General features: G+C 43.2%; 1 protein-coding gene across 2 annotated transcripts in view; it reads left to right on the top strand.

Moving 5' to 3' along the window:
- The window catches only part of RAI2 (retinoic acid induced 2), a 205866-nt gene that overhangs the window by 144574 nt on the left and 39005 nt on the right, over nt 1-22287 (top strand). Inside the window, exon 1 of one of the 2 annotated variants that reach the window (XM_085622659.1) lies at nt 15928-15945. The exons of the other annotated variant lie outside the window; for it this stretch is intronic. The gene's annotated coding sequence lies outside the window, so the exon portion shown is untranslated. Of the gene's footprint in view, nt 1-15927; nt 15946-22287 lie in introns of those variants that run through there. 2 annotated transcript variants of the gene reach the window in all.

The raw sequence follows: 22287 nt of genomic DNA, 5'->3' as shown, positions 1-22287 counted from the left end.
TACTGCGTCCAGATTTATTTACCAAAGCTATTCCTGCAGGCCAGCTACTCCAGAGCCTATGGAAAAGAAACTCAGAAAAGAAACAAATAAAACAAGCACTGGCAAAGCCAATAGGTCTCGCCTATGAGAGGTATTGGCTTTGGCAATAATTTGTAGCCATGCGATACAGCAGTGTGACTTTAAAAAAAATAAAATTTAAAAGCACATTTGTACTGGTTGCGTTCTGTTGTATTTGTAAAAATTATTTTTAGCCGTTTGCTCCCCCATATCCTTGGTGTAGAGTCATGATATCGATATGCTCCATCCAACCTTGGCATAGTGTCACAATATAGATATGCTCCACCCAACCTTGGCGTAGAGTCACAATATTGATATGTTCCACCCAACCTTGGTGTGCATCACAATATCGATATGCTCAGCCCAACCTTGGTGTAGAGTCACTATATCAATATGCGCCACCCAACCTTGGTATAGTGTCACAATAGAGATATGCTCCACCCAACCTTGGCATAGAGTCACAATATTGATATGCTCCACCCAACCTTGGTGTAGAGACACAATATTGATACGCTCCGCCCAACCTTGGTATAGAGTCACCATATCAATACGCTCCACCCAACCTTGGTATAGAGTCACAATATTGATATGCTCCACCCAACCATGGTGTACATCACAATATCGATATGCTCCGCCCAACCTTGGTGTAGAGTCACAATATTAATATGCTCCACCCAACCTTGGCGTAGAGTCATAATATTGATATGCTCCACCCAACCTTGGTGTGCATCACAATATAGATATGCTCCGCCCAACCTTGGTGTAGAGTCATAATATCGATATACTCCACCCAGCCTTGGTGTAAAGTCACTATATCAATATGCTCCTCCCAACCTTGGTATAGAGTCACAATATCGATATGCTCCACCCAACCTTGGTGTGCATCACAGTATCGATATGCTCCGCCCAACCTTGGTATAGGGTCACAATATTGATATGCTCCTCCCAACCTTGGTGTAGAGTCACCATATCAATATGCTCCTCCCAACCTTGGCGTAGAGTCACAATAGAGATATGCTCCACCCAACCTTGGCATAGAGTCACAATATTGATATGCTCCACCCACCCTTGGTGTAGAGACACAATATTGATACGCTCCGCCCAACCTTGGTATAGAGTCACCATATCATTACGCTCCACCCAACCTTGGTATAGAGTCACAATATTGATATGCTCCACCCAACCATGGTGTACATCACAATATCGATATGCTCCGCCCAACCTTGGTGTAGAGTCACAATATTAATATGCTCCATCCAACCTTGGCGTAGAGTCATAATATTGATATGCTCCACCCAACCTTGGTGTGCATCACAATATAGATATGCTCCGCCCAACCTTGGTGTAGAGTCACAATATTGAAATGTTCCACCCAGCCTTGGTGTAAAGTCACCATATCAATATGCTCTTCCCAACCTTGGTATAGAGTCACAATATCGATATGCTCCACCCAACCTTGGTGTGCATCACAGTATCGATATGCTCCGCCCAACCTTGGTGTGCATCACAATATCGATATGCTCAGCCCAACCTTGGTGTAGAGTCACAATATCAATATGCTCCACCCAACCTTGGTATAGTGTCACAATAGAGATATGCTCCACCCAACCTTGGCATAGAGTCACAATATTGATATGCTCCACCCAACCTTGGTGTAGAGACACAATATTGATACGCTCCGCCCAACCTTGGTATAGAGTCACCATATCATTACGCTCCACCCAACCTTGGTATAGAGTCACAATATTGATATGCTCCACCCAACCATGGTGTACATCACAATATCGATATGCTCCGCCCAACCTTGGTGTAGAGTCACAATATTAATATGCTCCACCCAACCTTGGCGTAGAGTCATAATATTGATATGCTCCACCCAACCTTGGTGTGCATCACGATATAGATATGCTCCGCCCAACCTTGGTGTAGAGTCACAATATTGATATGCTCCACCCAGCCTTGGTGTAAAGTCACCATATCAATATGCTCCTCCCAACCTTGGTATAGAGTCACCATATCGATATACTCCGCCCAACCTTGGTGTAGAGACACAATATTGATATGCGCCTCCCAACCTTGTTCTAGGGTCACAATATCAACATTTTAATATCGACTTGCAACAATGCCAACTCAACAATATCGACTTGCACTATATCCTCAAGGTAAGTAAATTTGCAGTTTGATTAGTAACTATCAAATTGCCTATACTTAATTTGACGCTATAGTGGTAGCCAAAATTGTGGAGCAAATATTTGTGCTTGTTGAGACTTTTGTAGTAAATATTGTGGCATACATCCCCTCTGCTTAATTTGTGGAAATATATAAAGTGTTGTTGTCCAAAGTTTGTCTTAGGAGCCTGCAGCTGGCAATGCCAAAGTTACCAAATACGAAGGCTGCCTAGTTTTGGATCCACTTATGTCTTTCATCCACCACCATGCACTTTCTCTTGATTTATTTCACTCTTGCAGGTTCGTTTTCATCCCTGTTGTGTCCATTTGTCACTGTTTTCCTTTCTTCTTTTTTGTCCTCCTTCTTTCTCCCTCTTGCTCTGAATCAAAGTCTAATGATGAAAAATAGGTCCCGGCCCCAAAACTGTGTGCTGGTGGTCACCATCTATACCCAACAGCATAAATTAAGCTAATTAGCCCTCTATCAGATGTTTGGACACCTGCTCCATCCAGGGTGTACCTCTACCGACGTGGTTCATTCCTTCTGCTGATAGTTGGATGGACTGGGAGTTGTGCTAATTATAGTCAATAGCTCTGCTTTACTTATTATATTTGCTTGAATCAGGGCTGCACTAGACATGTTGGCTGGTGTATTCCACATATTTACTTAGAGAAAACTCAGGGTTGATGAGGCCGAATGGGATGGTTTCTATGTCAGCATTTCGAGGACAAAATTATTGTGAGGCCAAAATATGTGGGTTTAAATATTGGGAATCAAAATATCATGAAGGAAAGAAAGTACATGTAGGTAAGTATAGGTTGACTCTTCTTATCTTTAGATCTATGTACCTTGAATATTGTCAAGGTATGTATATGTGAAGTATAGTAAACCTATACTTTCCTATAATCCTACCCGCAACATTTATGTCTTGATCTGTTGTGGTCGATATTCTGGTGCTATATGAGCAGCATGCACAGTAAAGGCACTAACAAAAGTACCTAATGATAACAAGATTAGGGAGTGTAGAGGGAAGGCCCAACGCGGGCTCTAGAGATGGATGCGTCCTCCACTCTGAATTAGTTAGTAAACATAAGAATCCATCTCTTTGGGGGAAAACAGAAAAACAAAAAACCTGGGTCCAAAAAACTGAAATAAATGGGTTTATGTGTCTCACAATGGTAGGACACACACAAAGGTGTTTAAATACCCCTCACACGCCAAGAATGACCCATGGTGTCATGCTTCATCATAGGGGTCTTCCCGCCCCGCTGCGGGACGGGTCGTGCTACTACCTGCAAGTATGCGGGAGCACTGATGGTAAAGTGCTATGTGTAATGCAGAGGGAGGGTCTGGGGTAAATGTGAATGTGAAATTAAAAAGGACCTGGCCCCTCTGGACAAAAAAACTTTAATAAGTCTAGGGGGGCTGGTACTAATAAAAAGGTGGTGCGGAGACTCCCTACTTAATGTGTGGTTACTCCTAATATACAATACCTAATAGTATGCATAAATGTTTTAAGTGTATGTGAGGTTTTAGCCTCATGAACTTCGCGAGTGGAGGAGTCTCAATGGTATCCTTGTACTGCCAATAGCTTAGTGTGCCTCCATACCTATTAGGTATTGTATATCTATGCATGATTAATTGCATTTTTCACTTATGTTTGTAGTATCTTCATAAGTATATACCATACATAAAGGAGGGATCTTAACCCTGTCCTGACGAAGATGCTTTGCATCGAAACATGTTGACAACATATTAGGAGTAACCACACATTAAGTAGTAGCACGCCCCGTCCCGCAGCGGGGCGGGAAGACCCCTATGATGAAGCATGACACCATGGGTCATTCTTGGTGTGTGAGGGGTATTTAAACACCTTTGTGTGTGTCCAACCATTGTGAGACACATAAACCCATTTATTTCAGTTTTTTGGACCCAGGTTTTTTGTTTTTCTGTTTTCCCCCAAAGAGATGGATTCTTATGTTTAGTAACTAACCAAAGTACCACAGAGGACTATCCTATAAGAAGGCATCTTCCGTGTTGTTGTGTATTCGGTGTCAGCCTGGTGGCAAGGGATAGATTTGAAGGGAGAGCTCATGGGGAACAACAGGTCTAAGTTTGCATGCTGCAAACAATGCCATAGGGAAGACATAATAGAAAGATGACATTTAGTGCTATATTCTAGTGCGAAATGTAAGACGCATTTTGGTTTTAAAGAATAACGCAAAAAACACAAGTAGCTGGTCGGTGGCCAGACCACATACACTGCAGGGCGTGTGTTGTCTTTTTTCATCTGTGCTTTGCCCCACGGTCTTGAAGACATTTTTGTGATGATGAGATACTTTGCTCCATTTGCTTTTTGTGGTGGTCATTGCTGCTTTGCGGCATCATAATGCTACCTGGCGGACTACAAATGATATTTAAAAAAAGTCATAAATCTACTATGATTTGAGTAACTTGTTGGGGAATCACATGCCCGGCATTAGGCTTGGAAATCTATCCTTCATTTCTTCTGTTGCGCTGCATTTACTCATAGAGATTGTTGGCAACATGGATATTCCACAAGTTTAATTGTGATGTTTTTTTTTTTTTTACAGTTTTATATAGCGCAAACTCAACCCAAAGGCATTGGAGCGCTTTACATGAGCACCAGTTACGTTACACAGCGACACATTCTTTTATGGTAGGCAAGGGGATATTAAGTGATTTACTCAGACTCACAGGATGTCAAGCCAACACCAAGACTCGAACCGGGTTCCCCAGCTCCAAAGCCAGCAGCTCTGGCCGTTAGCCACATTGGCACATTGACTTTTTTCTTTTTCTTTTTCTGGTGGAGAAATCCGCAACAGAGGAGTGTCTGTGGAACTTTTCTATCCCATTTACACATTTGATCCAACCTTTTTTTTTTTTTTAAATGAAATCTGCGGATGCAAAACGGCCAAAAAATTTAAAAGTTTGTGGCTATCCATAGACCTACGACTTGGCGGGTGTTCACCACTGTGACAACCTCCTTCCGAGTCATTAAAGTCACTGTTTCCAGCCATAGACTTTTGTGTAATAGCTTGAAGCATGCTGGGTGCTGTACTCTTGTTTTCTTTTGCTTATATTCGTCTTATTAGACCAACACAACTGAAATCAGTGACTTGTAAGTGAAAATCTCAGGACTGCAGATAGTATCCATAATGACCTGGAGTCAACCTAGAGCTCACTACCTCCCCAAAGCCAGCCACTTTACCACTCTCCTGGGAAAACCCATTCCCACAATTAACCCTAATTGTAGAGCTGCAGAATATCCTGCACATCCAGTATTTTGACAGAAATCCCATCAGTGGCCATAAATATTGGCAGATTCTGATCTAGTGCTTCTTTGCCCACCAAAGGCCGGCACAAGGGGAGGGCAGCTGCGCTATAGGCCTTGTGCTTTTTGGGGCCTCGGTCTTCCATCACAGCACATTTTCCTATATTAATACAGAAGGCCTAACCCATTCCTTTCGATGCAACTAACATGCAATACCACCAGGTGGCACCAAGTAGTTCTTTTCTCTTGTATCGCTGGTGTACCTAGAGCTCTAGCGCCATCTTTAGGGGGTGTTCACTCATTAGCATGGGGCGTGGCCCCATGCTACTGAGGAAAACACCACGCCCCATGCTACTGAGAAAAACACTTTGCCTTTGCCTCCATTTCCTTTTATGGGGGCGGGACAAGAGACAAAGAGGCCTTCAGGAGAAGCAGAGAGTGGGCGCCACAAAAAGCTGGCACACAATAAGTGCACCCTCCTGTGTGCGAACCCCTGCATCGAGGCAGAAGGGGGCCCCATTGACCCACCAGCCATCTCCCTGCAGACAGGTGTAGTCACTTACTGCACCCGCCTGCATGAGGGATTTCTGTCCAATGTTTATCATGCAGGTGGCCGCCACCTGCGGGGTGGAACACGGAGAGGGTGATTCACTATTTCACTGCCTTTGTGGCACTGCAATTTCACGTCTGCCTGGGGGGCAGCGCATTACATGTATTGGGGCTCACTCTCCCTCTTTGCACGCGGTGCACCAGTTTAAAGGTGTGCCATAGCACAAACAGGGACAGTGTGCCCAATACGTAACATGGGTCCAGATCTTCCTATTTACAACCCTTCCTTGGAGCAGAAACCAAGAAGGCCTGGCAAATATTTTGGCCCCAGCCAAACAAAAGCTTCCAACATGTCTGTGCCCACCCACCTCTTGATGACTCCATATGTACTGGGGACTTTGATTCAGGTTGTGTGGGTTGTGATCTGCAATTTGCAACAGAAGACGATGATTTTATGCACCGAATTTGGCCTTTAGTGCACAGAAAATGTTTTTAGCAAAATATGATTATCGATGTTTGGTGTCGCAAAACAGCACTGGCAGATGCAACAAGAAATTCAAAACCGCGCTTTGAAGAAAACTAGCCTGAAGCGAAGGATATATTGCACCATCACGAGCAGTTTATGTAATCCAGTGCCTTGTGTTAGCAAACTATCCCTTCCGCACCCTAGACAGTAACAGGCCCTGTGCTGAGTTCTGATGGCTAATTATATTACCTTGTGAAGACGTTGTGTCAATCATACGTAGGTGCATTCATATAAGTTGCTGGTCTTGAGAATGAGTAGATAAATGAGGATTTTTTGCTTGTACTCTGAACTTCATAGGGCAGCAAACTCTCAGAGACTGTTTGCGAACTAGGGTGCGAACTACTGCCCCATTAGAGCTGTGTGACTTCTGATAGTCTTCTGGTTGAGACTCTCTTTTAAGAGTTTGAACACATTATGGCAGTCTGCCAATGAGCCGAAAGGACCTCCTGCCAAACAGACCTTAGGGGTGGTGTTTTTGCAGATAGGACTCCTCTAGTCTATCTTCTGGTGAGTTTTAAATTATACCTTCACTCCTGGGATAGCTTTCCATTGTTTGAATGATTATTGTTGTCAGTCATGCATTTCCAACTAATTTTCATGCATAATCCACAAACTGGTGCAGGTTGTGCACAGCAGCATTCTGGTGGTATGTTCTGCTGCAGCTTCTACAAAGTGCACCAAGTACCTGTAGGTGTGAGCAATTTATGGTTTACTCTGTTAGTGCAGCGAGGACAGCGATTGGTGAGAATTCTCAAAGAACGGAAAACGCTTGGTGGGCCAGCCAGACGTTGCGAGCTGGGATTTGCTAACCTGAGGGTAATTAGGGGGAAGCATCCCACAGCCAGAATGAGTTAATATCTCCTGCATAAATTGAACCACGCTGCCATTGCACGTATTGTTCGTTAAAATGCACATGGCTAGATAAGACTTTACCCGGATTCAAAACAGATTGCCATGCGGTAGATGAGGTAGGAGTCCAACAATGTTTTTTTTTTTTAAACAATTTTTATTAACACAAACAGAAAATAACGGTACACCTTTCGTCAGTACAGGTTTCATCCGTGTGGTACATTTTGTTGTCATATTAATCAATTTCCGACATTTTTGTTCAAACTGCTGTACAATTACATCCAAGCCAGAGTCCAACAATGTTAAATGAATATTTATTGGCAGAGCAGGACTCTGTCTTACTGCCATTAAAGAGGTCATCCGGTGAATGATGTCTCAAATATCTCAACACCCAAGCTGACATCAGCAAACACAGCAATGCCTATAGGCAGTGCTTAACTTGTAAAACAATGACTCCCAGTGCCCAAAGCTCTACTCTGGTGGTGCTGTTAACAATCAGCATGTTGATTATTGAGGCTGTGTAGCCTTCGATGCACCTCAGGCATCTTTAATCTACTACCAGACACTGCTGCCCCTTTATCTCTTGTAATTCCCGCCCGAATTGTAAAGCGCTCTGATACCCACCTGGATCAAGTTCACACTATATAAAACTTTCAAAATAAATAAATATCTTACTCTAGCCGGTTCCCTTTGTGCCTGTTTTTCGATCTTCTCTTCCTCCTTCTTTCCCGTTTGTGTGTTTTTCTCTCTCTTTCTTGCAGTCAATATCCAATGGAGAAAAATAAGTGCTGTCCCCAAAGATGAGTGCCCATGGACCCCACCGGTATCCACCAGATCAAATTAAGCAGTGCCCATTGGTAATGATTGGAATAGAACTGTTTTTTCTGTGCACTGCATGGCACTTTAAGGTAGAGCCTGCTCTCCAGTATTAATGCGTGTTCCAGGTGAGGTTGAAAAAGCGTCTGTGGAGTCAGTTACCATTGGTGCTGAATGGATGAGGTGCCTCATCAAAGATGTTCTTACTTGAATCAATCAAGTGTGTCCATCGTGATTTCCTCCATTTTACGGCATGCTGTGCCACCCACATAGGATTTACACTAGAATCCATTACTTGAGTCAGGGGAAACATGCCATAGCTAAGAATGGAAAGGAAAGAGAGGCAAGCTCTTCGGCATTACCCCCTCACACTTGCAACCTTTACCCATCCAAGATGGTTGATCCCTAGCTGATAGGAATAAATTGATGAGTCGCTCACATCAGATTTTCCAGGTGTTTATTGAGCACTGTGTGGTGCACTATGCGAGAATCAATTTCCAGATTTAATTTTGTAACATCTGCTACAGCACTTACCGGTCCCCCCACAGGTGAAAAGCCTAACTAACGACACAAGATTAGTAGATTCTTCATACGCACGAAACCATCGAGTAACTTGTCCATTCACATTAGCAACAAAGTTGAGGCAGGATGTTAATTTGAGGGATAAACTGCATTTAACCTCAACTTTTTAGGGCTGGCTTGACAATGCAGTTGTCTGTTTAAAATATAGCTAGAGTGGGCTTTAGCTCCACCGACTGTCTCATTTCATGGTATTGACTGTTTGTTGCATCATTTTACCTCCTTTGGGATGCTTGTGTTGTAATGTATGAAGGGCTAATTTACATCACAGTAGTACATGGAATCATCACGAATTAAATTTTCCATCTCTTACACACATTGTATATAGGAGATCATAGAAGTTCAAGATCTTGAATAATTACGAAAAACAAAGGGAGTAAAAAGTAGGTCGAACCAGGCACCATAACGCAATGACGCGAAGAATCGAAAATCTTGCACCCGATCAGAATGTGACCACATATGACATGACTTTATGAGTACCTTCATAATGCAGGTCCATACAGTGAAAACAAGCCTGGCTGATTTACATCATGGCAAAACCATTGTATACATTTTTAACGTAGTAGTCCTAAAAATGTTTAACTTCAGGTCCTTATGAGCTCAAACATCAACATTCTTGGGTGTAAATTGACATCAGTGATACATAAAGCATGATTTGCATGATGGTATTTCTGAATATTGTTATCCAAAATATAATCTGGCAGAAATAATGTGCCCTATATTTAGTTTACAAAAATATTGTCTAATCATGTGTAAATGTTCTAATCGTAACACCCACGGTTTTATATATGTTCGTAAACAATATTTAAGACATACTGTTTCTGTCAGAGAAAGTTTTGGTTACGATGTTCTTTTTCCATCCCACTTTCACTCATAACTGAATTGGCTTTCATTTAAAATTAGTTGTGAGCAGTGGTCGAAGTGTGGGGGGGGGGGGGGGGGGGGAGTAGGGGAACTGTGGGCGGAGAACCAGAGGGCGGGAATAACCTGAGGATTGGGTCAGTGGGCAGAGTCAGAGGTGTAGCCAGAAAGAGCAAAACATCTAAATTTTTGGTATTTATTTGGCATTTCACTGGCCAGTTACAGGTTATTATGTTATTTGATTCAACCAATGGATACACATGTTTATTTAGGGTTTAATATGAGTTATTGACTTTAAAATACATTCACAAAGTAGAATATGTTTTCAATCACAGAATGTCCCAAATATGCTTAAAAGTGGAATCACAAGCCATTTGTCTCCGAGCCATGCAGTTTCCGTCATCAACACTTCTCCCTTTTTTCACAAGAGCAGTTCTAACATGAATGGCAAAATATCCTAGTTTTCAAATGTTTTCTACATAATTATGGCTCTACTAAATTTGCAGCATAATGCATCACTCCTGCATATGCTGACGATTTTAACTAAAAAATAGTTTGTAGCTCAAACGGATCAAAAGTTACAAAAAAATGTGACTTCTGTTGCTGCAAATTGGAGGGCCCTTTGCAAAGATTGACTGGTCACCTTTGTCACTGGTGCAGTTGTATGTTACATTTGTACTAATCTGGCAAAATCTTTGCAGAAACTATTAGTATGTTTAAAAATGCCCAAATAATACAGTAATGAGAAAGTGTACAGCATTACACTGCAGTCTTTTTTTTTGCTGCATAATTTAATCAACACTGCAACATAATTTTGTCCTCCATTGCTGCATAATTCTAGTGACCCCAAAGCATGCAGCACATGTTAAAAGTGCTTGTGCTTGAAACAGAGAGACAATGAAGTTTGCAAACATAGTTTGGTAAGCGTGAAAATCATGCATTGCCGATCCCTGGTGAGTTGCATTACTACTCCTGAAACAAGGCCAATGGAGGTACCAATGGGTGAGGCGGACTGGTCTCAAATGTCCTGTGATCTCAGTGACAGAGACACTGTTGCTCTAGGGTGTGCTGCTTCGTAAACCTGCCCTCAAAAGTGGAGGTGAACTTCAATATGGATTGTGGTGGACAGGCCTTCAAGGTTAACCCACACTTGCTACCGCTAAGGTCCACCTGCTGATGCTAAGACACCAGGGCATCTAAGGTCCAGCCGGGCCTTCTAAGGTCTAGCATGGGAATGTGCTTCCTCAGAAGAGTGGTCTGTTGGGCTGGTCATAAAGGCTGAACCTGGTTCCCCAGTTTTAAATTCGGCAGCTCTAACCATTATACCTGCGACAAGTATAATGCATGCAGGGTGGGCGTTCTGGCGCAGAAAAGGCTCTTAGCCTATGAGATTTCACTTCAGCACTTTTACTGCCTCACTGCGTCAAATTCTTGCCCTATGTGAAATGACACATTGCTGGAGTTGCGTCTGTTTCGAGACACACTCCATCAATCCTTGCGACATGGAGTGCCATACATTAAATACAGCGCATCCATGGTGTCGCAAGGAGAGCACACTGAAAAGTGTTGCATTGTTGTTCTACCGCAGCGATGCAACACTTTTTATAAATGAGGCCCGGAATATCTTTGGTCTGTTGTGGCCTTAACCCCATGAAGCATGCAGGTTGGTCGGCTGGCATGGGATATCCTGCTGTTCCTTTAACCAGACTAAGTTATCTCCTTCCAAAAGGCCTGTATGTGGAGGAATAATCCTTCCTACTTTCTGCATCTTCAACAGCGATCTGAAGAATTGGGAAATCCCTTGTGAAGCCTCACAGGGGTCATGCAGCGCTGGTACATTAGTTTGTATTCTGTTTCCCCCGACTGATACTTCTTTTAAATTCTAGAGATATCTGGGTCTCCCATTGCCTGTTGGATATTTTCCTTTCTGCATCTCATGCCAAATGATGTTGAATGTTACTCTCCCCTACCGTTTCTCTGGGGATGAAGTGAGACCCTTAGCTTTCACAAGTTTAGGGATTGCTGATTTGAAAGAGGTGAGTTAAAGTGTGGCTGAGGTGGTTTGACTTACAGGATGGTAGACCCAGTGTATAATCTGGTAATATTGTAACCATTCCTATTCTGTGAGGTGATCTTGTGCTTTATAATCGCGAAAACTACTATTCTTGCCATTTTGCAACATATCAACCACGGGTCTGCGTGCTCCCTTTCCCCATTTTCGGAAAGTATTTGGATTTGCCAAAGGCGTGAAATCAGGGTTGTGAAAAATTGATTTATAAGGGGAGGGGAAATCTGTCAACCCTCCCTTAACAGCGATTTGGTCCCACACTTTCGGCGCTGCCTTCGCTGAGAAGGCTTCATGAGTGTTACATTGGTATTTCGTTCTGGCTAACCCGGCCGAGGTCCCACATGGGGTGCCCAGTCACCGGCCTGCCATGAATAGCCATTATTTCTCTGACTCTCTAGCCTCCCCCCTTTCCACTATTAAACACAGGTGGGCTGCCCTATAATACTTTACCATATCTGGGCCGTTCTTACCGCCCCCCTCCCCCCCCAAAAAAACTTCTTGTGGATAGAGAATTTTCTTTTGAATGCAGGCTTTCTTCCCTGCCCATATGAATGACGGGAGTCTGTGCTGCAGCTCTTGGATATTCCATATTGGGAGGTTTATTGGAAGAGACTGGAATAGGTCTAGAACCCGAGGCAAGATATTAATTTTGATTACGTTGATGCGCCCAAGCCATGGGAAATATAGCGAGGCCCAGCGTCTTAAGTCTTCCCTTATTTGGTTCGCTAGTTTATGCCAGTTGGCCCATCTCCATCCCTCTACTCTCTTTGTTATTTGAAGCCCTAAGTATCTGTTTGAATGGCTATTGAATGATTATCCCAACAAATTGAGGTTAGATATTGGACCCTGGTCATTTCACCTTCAAACAATGTGAGGTTTGGGGTGACTGATTTGTGTATGTTGACTTTAAACCTTAAGCCTTTACAAAAGCTCCCACTTCCTCCAAGGCTGCCTGCATCAATATTTCTGGCTCAGTCATGGTTCGAGCAACCCTGCCAGGTGCCCTTATAATGGGGAAGTCACGTGTCCTCCTTCCATTAATGTTAATCACTACCCCGAGAGCTTTTAGCTCTCCAGAGCCAACGTTTCTTGTGGTTGCCTACACCTAACTTTCCCTGAATTGCTTTGAGAAATTGCCAGCTCATCCGGTCGAACGCTCACTCTGCATCAAGCGAAACCAAGACCGCAGGGCTTTTATTCCTTTGGGCATTTCCCAAAAGGTGGGCTAGTCTTAATGTTGGCCTCTCCCTTTCTATTCTTCGTGAAACCCATGTGATCTGCCGCAATCAGGCCGGGGAGGATGTTCTTGAATCCCTTTTCCAGAATCTCTGTAAAGATCTTGACTTTGCTATTCAGTAGAGCTATCAGCCTGTATGAGACACAATCTTCCTCTTGCTGGAACCAGAGCTATGTCGGCCAAAGTCATGGTGGAGGGTCACTTCCTGCATTTGGACAAAGGAGTTAAAGAGTTCGGCAAAGTGGAGACCTATCAGTGGGTGGAAGCCTATCGGTGGGAAGAAGGCTCTGTAAAAGCCAAGTAAAAATCCGTCTGGCCTTGGTGTTTACCCAGACAGCATGCTTTTTAGTGCACTTTTAATTTCAGAGAGATTGATGTCTCTCCATATTCTCCCCCATGGCCCTTGGAAGAGAGTTCTATTTGCAATCCCTTAGATATGCCAGAATAGCCTCTGGGTCTTCCAACGCCTTGAATTATTGTTTCTTAAAGTTGCCCTTTATTACTTTTTGTTTGTCAGTTTCTTTAATTGCCCAAATTCCCTGGGGGAGGGGGTGTTTAATTTAGCTAGATGAGTTTTAGCCTGTTGGAAGCGTATTCTTTTGGCCAGCAGGGAGCCAGCCTTGTTTCCTCTTTTGTAAAACTTTTGTCCCGAACGCAAGAGGATGGTTTCTGCCCTGCTGGCTGTATGGAGTTTGTTTGCTCCAGGTTCTTGCTAGTTGTCTTTTTAGTTTTGTGTGGGGTGGCCCTTATTAGCTTTCTCCAGGGATTTTATTTCAGTTGTTAATATATTCTTAAGGGCCAGATGCATCAAAGGGTTTTGCCTATTCTGTGTCTATGGGAAAATGTGTTCATGCATATGGCCCTAAGAGACATATCTCTTGCATGCTCAACCCGCCGACAGCCCTATGGCTACCCCCTCTTGTGGTTGCCTTATGATACATGGTATTTGGGAGCTCCCCAGGGCTCGCTTTCATTTTCAGTGTAACACTCAAAGAATTCTAGCCAGAGCTGTACTTGGCACAGTATATGCATCTTGTGAGTAAATTAACCAGCCCCTCTCGAGTCTTTTCAATTTAAATAAATACAGCATGTTGGGTTGTTTTTGTCCGTATCCTTTAAAGAGCATGTGATAATAAAAGGCCTGTTTCCCCTGAATTTTACTGTGACTTACTTTTGTACTGCTTATGATGTATTTATTGCTTACTCCTCGAATTCAGGAGTAAATCAGGAGTACTGCTATAAAAATCAGTCACGGCTACTCACAGCAATTATTTTGTGAATTCAACACATAGGATTAAAAATGTATTTTGCATAAACACAGACTTCAAAACAAAAAATATCAAAATCTCACTCTTGCATGAATATCACTATAAAAATGTCACCCTGCCCCTAATCCCTCATACATGCACTTGCCCCCAAGTACTCTAGAGTTGGAGTTAGAATAGTGAAGTAACAGTGCTAAAATGTTCAGAAAAGGAGCTTGGCTTAATTTAGGGATTAAATACAGCTTGTAATATTGGTTTCAAGATCATTTTGTTTGGTTCAGACCGTGGAGGTCAATAATTTGAAGTCTCTGTTTTTGCAAAGCATTTTCTTGTAGTCAATGTTTTCAGATAAACCTTAGGAGGATTTGCAGTCAGGTGGTGAACCAAAGTTGTGATCTCGAAAGTCATTTATTTTTGGTTGAAAACTGCAGATAACTGCAATAGGTGTTATTTCTCTTTAAAGTGCTGGCAGACACCAGGAGATCTTCTCCCTAATGCAGCTTGTAATTTGAGGGTTGAGTGTGCGATATAAACAAGCAAACACCTTAAAGCATTCCGAGCAAAAGATGGGAGAGGTTGTTACCGATAAAGAATGGATGCAGATCCTAGAATATACCAAAACGGTAAATAGAAACCTGCACTTTAAATTCACACAACCGAACTATCTACATTGTGCCTATCTATCCCCAGTGCGACTGGCCACAATGTTCCCGGGAATGACTACTACATGCTCCAGATGTTGAACAGATTTCACATACTTTTTAGGTCGAGCCAGGACAGCGCATGCACTGCTCTGCGAGGCATGCTGTTTCTGGATATGGGCTTTAAGCACCGCCCATCTTTTCAATTGGCTTCCTCTTCCTGTTGTTTGTAAATGGCCGCTTGTGATTGTTCAATAGGCTTAGTAGTCCCTCTTCTTTGGACTTTTGTATCCTCCAATGAGGACTGGCCCTGTTACCTGTGCTTCGTTATTTCCCAGACTTCAAGCGCACTTCTTTTTCGGTTGGCCTGCTTCTGCTCATGTTCCTGCCATGAAACCTTCGTGGCCACTTCATTTTTCGGCGCCCATCGCGCCACTCTTAATCTCCCCATGCCCTTCCCCACACCCCCTCACCCCTCCCCCAACAGTGCATGTCCGCCCCCAACACCCCTCCGAGGTCCAGCCACATTCACAGTGATTGTTTTGGCCAGGCTGTCCTTCAACTCTGCCCCCTCCAACTCTGCATGGTTTACCTCTTCCTTATTTCTCATACTCTCCCATTTCACTAGACATTCCACCTGAGCCCCTTGAATTTGTGTCCTCCTTTCACTCTTGCCTACTTTCATTTGTGACATCCTGACATCCACCTACCTTTCTCATGAAACCTTCATGTCCCCGTGCTTTGACCGTACACCCTTTTACTGGGTGTTCTATTTCACTTGTTTCCTTTTCCAGTCTGTATCCGCATTATGTCCAGTCCACTGCCCACCCGCCCCCCCCCCCATTCCACCCACTATTCTTTCCGCCTCCCTCCTTTCTCCTTAGCTCCTTCCTCCCTCTCACATTCCTCTTGGTAGCCCCCGCTTCCCACTCCCTCCTTCCTGGTGTGTACACACAGTACGGATACCTGAAAAGGCACAAAACAGATGGGACCGGAAAGCGCAATTGCAAGGTGAAAGCCACCTTTCAGAGAGGTAGGCGGTGCCGAAGCTGGGACTCTGGGGCAGGGGGAGGGGCCGTGGGAAGCGTCGGGAGTTGGATGAGTCAACCAGGAAAAAAGGCATTCCTACACAATGGGGAGCCTGGCAAGACAGGTAATAACAAATCACGAGTGCCTCTCCCGCACCTCCAGAAAGCGCTTTATGCGGTTCGATTTTGAGCCGATATAATGAGAAAAGAATTACACGTCCCCGAATGCAAAGCGCTTACCAATTATGCGGTGAAATGCCTCAATGAAGATCTCAACACTGTTAATTTATTTAGACATTCTGGACAGCCTCGCACGTCTCCTTGCGCTTACTTCAAAGCACTAACCATTACCATGGCTCTGGTGTACTGCAAGCAGGGGCATCGCTTCGGTAGAGAGGGCTGTTTGGAGTATTACACCCCCCTGATAAAAGAATTATTTAATAAATAGTTGGGTGCAGGAGCTTTCAGTCTGGTCCGGTAAGGTGTAAGCCGGGGCAGTCTGGTCCGGTAAGGTGTAAGCCGGGGCAATCTGGTCCGGTAAGGTGTAAGCCAGGGCAGTCTGGTCTGGTAAGGTGTAAGCCGGGGCAGTCTGGTCCGGTAAGGTGTAAGCCGGGTCAGTCTGGTCTGGTAAGGTGTAAGCCAGGGCAGTCTGGTCTGGTAAGGTGTAAGCGGGTCAGTCTGGTCTGGTAAGGTGTAAACCGGGTCAGTCTGGTCTGGTAAGGTGTAAGCCGGGTCAGTCTGGCCTGGTAAGGTGTAAGCCGGGTCAGTCTGGTCTGGTAAGGTGTAAGCCGGATTTCATCTGGTATTTTTAAATACTCACACACACACTCTGGGCTCTGTTTTGAAGGTCATAAAACATGAGAAAATACTGGGGCTTATTTACAAGCCCCTTGCGCCACTTTTGCGTCATTTTTTACATGGGAAAAGTGACATAGGGGTGGCGCAAGGGGCTTGTAAATAAGCCCCACTGTGTTTTAAGTACCTCTCACAATCCGCACTCCTTTCCCTTTCCACTGGGCCTGAAGCCCTTCTCATGCGCTGCTTCTCATGAAATGATTAACACGATATGCCAGCGTGAGTGTCTTAAAATCTAAAGATTTCACCCCCCAGTCCCGACCAAGCTACACCCCTGTCTGCAAGGTACATATACACTCATAAAACACAGTGCCGAGGAGAGGCATGCCCTCTGTTGGCAGCGGCTAGGGCTTTGTAAAATTAGGTACATTTTTATTACAACAAAATGAGATTTGCTTGTATTTCATTAACTTTTTTTCATTAAACAAAAATATTTTAAATTAAAAAAAGAAAACACTGGATACCGCCAGGAAATGTAGTTCAAGCAGAATAAATGTCCTGGTGAGACACTTTATGTTAAACCTAGTTTTCCGTGAGCAAAAAGTAAACACAATGTTAAGAAATGTTGTGAATGTCACATTACAACTTACATCACCGTAATTTAAAGTGTGCCCTGGTTGGTCCTGCACGTGCACTATTTTGGGTTATTGAGTGACTCCATGGCTGGCACTGCAAGTGCGCTATTTTGAGTTAGTAACTCCATGGTTGGGTACTGCACATTAACTATTTTGGGTTACTGGGTGATTCAAAGGGTGGCACTGTACATGCACTATTTTTGGGTTAGCGGGTGAGTCCATGGTTGGCACTGGACATGCACTAATATGGGAAACTGGGTGCCTCCATGAATGGCTGTGCACACACACTACTTCGGATTACTAGGTGAGTCCATGGTTGGTATTGGACATCCACTAATATGGGTTACTGGGTTCCTCCATGGTTGGCACTGCACATGTATTATTTTGGGTTACTGGGTGACTCCATGGCTGGCACTGCACACACGCACACTATTTTGTGTTACTGATGACTCCATAGTTGGCCCTGCACATGCACTATTTCGGGTTACTGGGTGACTCAGTGGCTGGCACTACACATGCACTAATATGGGTTACTAGGGGACTTCTTGGTTGACACTGCAGTGCACTATTATGGGTTACTGTGTGAGTCCATAGTTGGCACAGAACGTGCACTATTTGGGTGCACGATCTTGGGTTACTGGATGACTCCATGGTTGGCACAACACTATTTTGGGTTACTGGATGACTCTGTGTTGGCACTGCACACGCACTATTTCCAGTTATTGGGTGACCCCATGTTACCAAGGAAGCAGCGTTCAAGCCTTGGCTTTTCCTTTAGAAATCTATGTTTTTTTTTAACAAACTTTATTGATGACTTTAGCAAATTTGAAATGTATCAGTCATTCTACCGAGACAGTCTTTCACTTTTGTATGGAGAACATTACACATATGGCTTATAATGGCTATGTGCGGCATTTTGTAAATAGAAATCTATGTTCTCGTTTGCAGTTAGTTCAATTTGATCTACTGAAGTGAATCAGGACTACATCTCCCAGAATGCATTAGGTTGTCAGACTAAACCCCAGGAGTGGCACACTGCACTCTTGATGACATTCAGTTGTGCAGTAACTTTAGCAGCAGTGGAAAAGTAAAGGTGGGACAGGACTAGGCGTGACCTGACTGATTGCACCGAGAGACTGTCTTCCCTCTTTTCACTTAAAGGAACAGGCTCTGCTTAATTCGTTCGACGCCTTGTTAGGAGTAGTAAGCGCTATATAAATGCAATTTAAGGAAGGTGTTTAATCAGTGTGACAAGCTCACCCTGAACTATGTTGGTAAAGTTTGTGGTCACCGGTGGAAAGAGACCTCCTGAGGTAACGTGCACTATGTAAAATATTTCTGTTTCTCTTTCCGTTTTTCTTTTTCTTTTCTCCTTTCTTCCTCCTTTCACTCTTTTTCTCTTTCCTTCTTTTGTCTTTCTCATTCCTTCTTTTTCCTTCCTTCCTTCTGTTCTTTCTTTCCTGTCCTCTTTATTTCCTTCCTGTCTCCTTTCTTTTTCTTTCTTTAACGCAAGAGACTTTCAGCTAATGCCAGACATCTGGACTTTTTTAGGTCTTTGTTAGCCAAGACCATTTGATTTTACAAAAAATATTAGTAGAATGTAGTTATCTACGGGGGTTTCAGCCAGATGTCCACCATTAATCCGTGGCTGGCATCATTCACATTTTTCTTCCACCCACTCTAACATGCATTATGGGGCTATGTATCAGCTCACTTCAGCCATGTCCTGACCTCAGTGCCAACATCACTTTGAATTGAGTTACAGCATTCCAGCCTTTCACAAGGAACACATCCACACACAAAGTAGTTCCCCTCGGTGCCAGGGAGTACTATTGTAATGTGTGTTTTTTGGACACCCAAAAACTTTGTTCTTTAGCAAATGATTTTTCTTTTTCTACATTGATGAGTGTCCGGCGTATAGCCAAACAATAACGTTTAGCAAAATCCACTACCAAACAGGAATTGCCAGGAGGCTGGGGGCCAACACCAGACCTACTGGCTTTGCCAATGCTTATTAAACATCTGTATTCTTAATATCACTTACGGAAATGCATTAATCCTCCCTGGGAGCTGCAAAGCCCTGTTCTAATCCACTCATTGGTGTCTGGCACTCTCTACTGATATAGGAAGGTGGCAAACGGTGCCAATGATATTTTGCCTAGAAAGCAGTAAGTACCTACAAGTGTAGAAATGGAGTAATACTGCAATGACCGAGATGTATTGTGCACTGTCGTGTACACCGTGAACAAACAAACAAGACTGCAAAGGGTAGGATTAATTTACTGAGAAGAGGAAGCAACAGTACAGATGGTGTAATCACCGCTTATGCAGCAATATTCAGAGCTCCATGTACATGTCCTGTGTTGAAGAAATTTGTGCTGCGTTGCCCTACCTTTACCAGTCCTCTATAGAAAGGAAGCTTGCACTGTTTCTGCCCTACCTGTACTGGTCCTCTATAGAAAGGAAGCTGCCACTGTTTCTGCCTTACCTGCTTCGGTCCTCTATAGAAAGGAAGCTTGCACAGTTCCTGCCCTACCTGTACCGGTCCTCTATAGAAAGGAAGCTTGCACTGTTTCTGCCCTACCTGTACTGGTCCTCTATAGAAAGGAAGCTTGCACTGTTTCTGCTCTATTTGTACTGGTCCAATATAGAAAGGAAGCTGGCACTGTTTCTGCCCTACCTGTACCGGTCCTCTAAAGAAAGGAGCTTGCATTGTTTCTGCCCTACCTGTACCGGTCATCTCTAAAAAGGAAGCTTGCACTGATTCTGCCCTACCTGTACCGGTCCTCTATAAAAAGGTAGCTTGCACTGTTTCTGACCTAACTGTACCAGTCCTCTAAAGGAAGGAAGCTTGCACTCTCTCTCTCCCTCTCTTTTATGCACTCTTCCTGCCACTGTCATATTGGTTTGCTTCAGGTCTTCAAGCACAGTTTCTTTCCCGTGCCTTTTCAAAATTTACGTCCCTCAGACTCACGCTCTCCTCTTCCTCTTTGGGTGTCTTCTGTGTACATAGGCACACCACACCCTCTTTATGCGACTGTGGCCTGCTCTCCCCTTCTTTCTCACTTTCTGCTCCTCTGTCTGTAATGCACAAACTACCTATCCCTCTCTATATTCCTTTCTGTCTATTCTGTACAGTTCTCACCCCTATCCATTCACCATGACACATAATTCCACTACATAAATACACTACACACCACACAATTCCACCCCACAAAATTCCACTACAAACCACATACATCCACTCCACTCCAAACCAAAACACATTAGTAAAAGACATCGCCATTTACAACGCCAATAGCTCTAACGCTCACAAATGCGAGAGCGATTGCATTGCAAAGGCTTATTTCATATAGTATGTGAATGCTCCCCTCATTCAATCGTACTGGACATCCTTGTTGTCAATATTGACAGAGCTCAGTCGCAGACGCTTAGATAACACCATTTTGACATGTTTACTGGGCAAGTTCTTGAGATCGGCAGGATCTAGGGCCACGTCTAGATTTGTTAACCTGGCAGTGCTCTGGGATAAATGTTGTATACCTTCCGTTCTGGCCTGGACATGAGAATTGATCAAATGGACCTCTACAGATATAAATGTTATGATGCGCACAAAGACAAGCTGGAATGGGTTGGACTGTCCCTGAATGGGATACAATCCTGCCGCACTGCAGGCCAAGACGGGTGAAATGTCCCCTTAAAGAGGGATGTGGAATTGTTAGACACACATGAGATACAACATTGATTAACTAGGACGGACTCAATTTAAATCTATATACCTGGTCCCCCTTTTCCTCGCCCCGCTTGACGAATCACCACAAAACGTTCCTCGTTCTACTTCTCTCCCAGAAAAAACGAGTGTGGACCCAAATCCGTGCTTCCAAAATAATTTATTAATATGCCACGAAGCTTGTCCGTCATGACGCGTTTCGGCCGTCCCTCGGCCTTGATCACATGACACGCTTCGAACTGTGATTACCATTTTTAAAGTGCTAGTACATAATTTGCATTTAGTTGACATAGACAACATACTATGATCTCATTGTATAGAAAAACATTTCTGCATTATATATATATCTTTGTATAAATACATTCGTTTAGAAAATATATGCATATAGATGTCTACATTATGAACATATATCCATACATAATTGTCCAATTTAACCCAACAGATCCCTGTATAGCCCAATAATGTTGTGTTGTCTGACCCCCATACGACGGTATAATCAAATTAATATATGCTTAAGTGCATAATTGAACTACCAGTCCTAATGAGTCTTAATTTCTAATTATGTGTGAAAGTGCACTAAAAATGGCATTTAATAATATAGTGATTCCCTATGGACAAAAAGAGTGAAAGAAAAATAATAAAAAGTGTATTAAATCAAATATTAATAATATTAAAGTGCTATGTGCTCTGTGAGACATTTGTTGCTATAAATACAACACCGTGTATATATTCAAATGACTTGCTAATGCATTGTAATTTTATTTGTTGGGTTTAGTTGAACAATAAGCATAACCTATAATTTATATTAAACATAAGTATGAGCTAATTTATGTAATGGTTTATGCTTATATAAATGACAGAAAGAATCGGGACCTACATATATATACATACATATGTCTTTATATATATATATATATATATATATATATATATATATATATATATATATATATATATATATAAAATCGGAACTACACAATTACTGTTGGCCTATTAACGTTCAGAGAGTCTGCCTATTAGCCCATCTCAGATGCCGCCGTGTCCTGCAGATCATCAGTTTGCACCTCTTTGCCAAACAATGATATTCGATATATATTCCCCTTTGAACGAACTGCTGAGCCCTGCAGACTCTGTGAATGAATTTACGATTGTGGGCAGAAACTGTGATTCATTAACCCGTAACAATG

The sequence above is a fragment of the Triturus cristatus genome, chromosome 8 (assembly GCF_964204655.1).
Source record: "Triturus cristatus chromosome 8, aTriCri1.1, whole genome shotgun sequence".
In the NCBI taxonomy this organism is placed as follows: Eukaryota; Metazoa; Chordata; class Amphibia; order Caudata; family Salamandridae; genus Triturus; species Triturus cristatus.
This window is presented reverse-complemented; position numbering and strand designations above follow the sequence as displayed.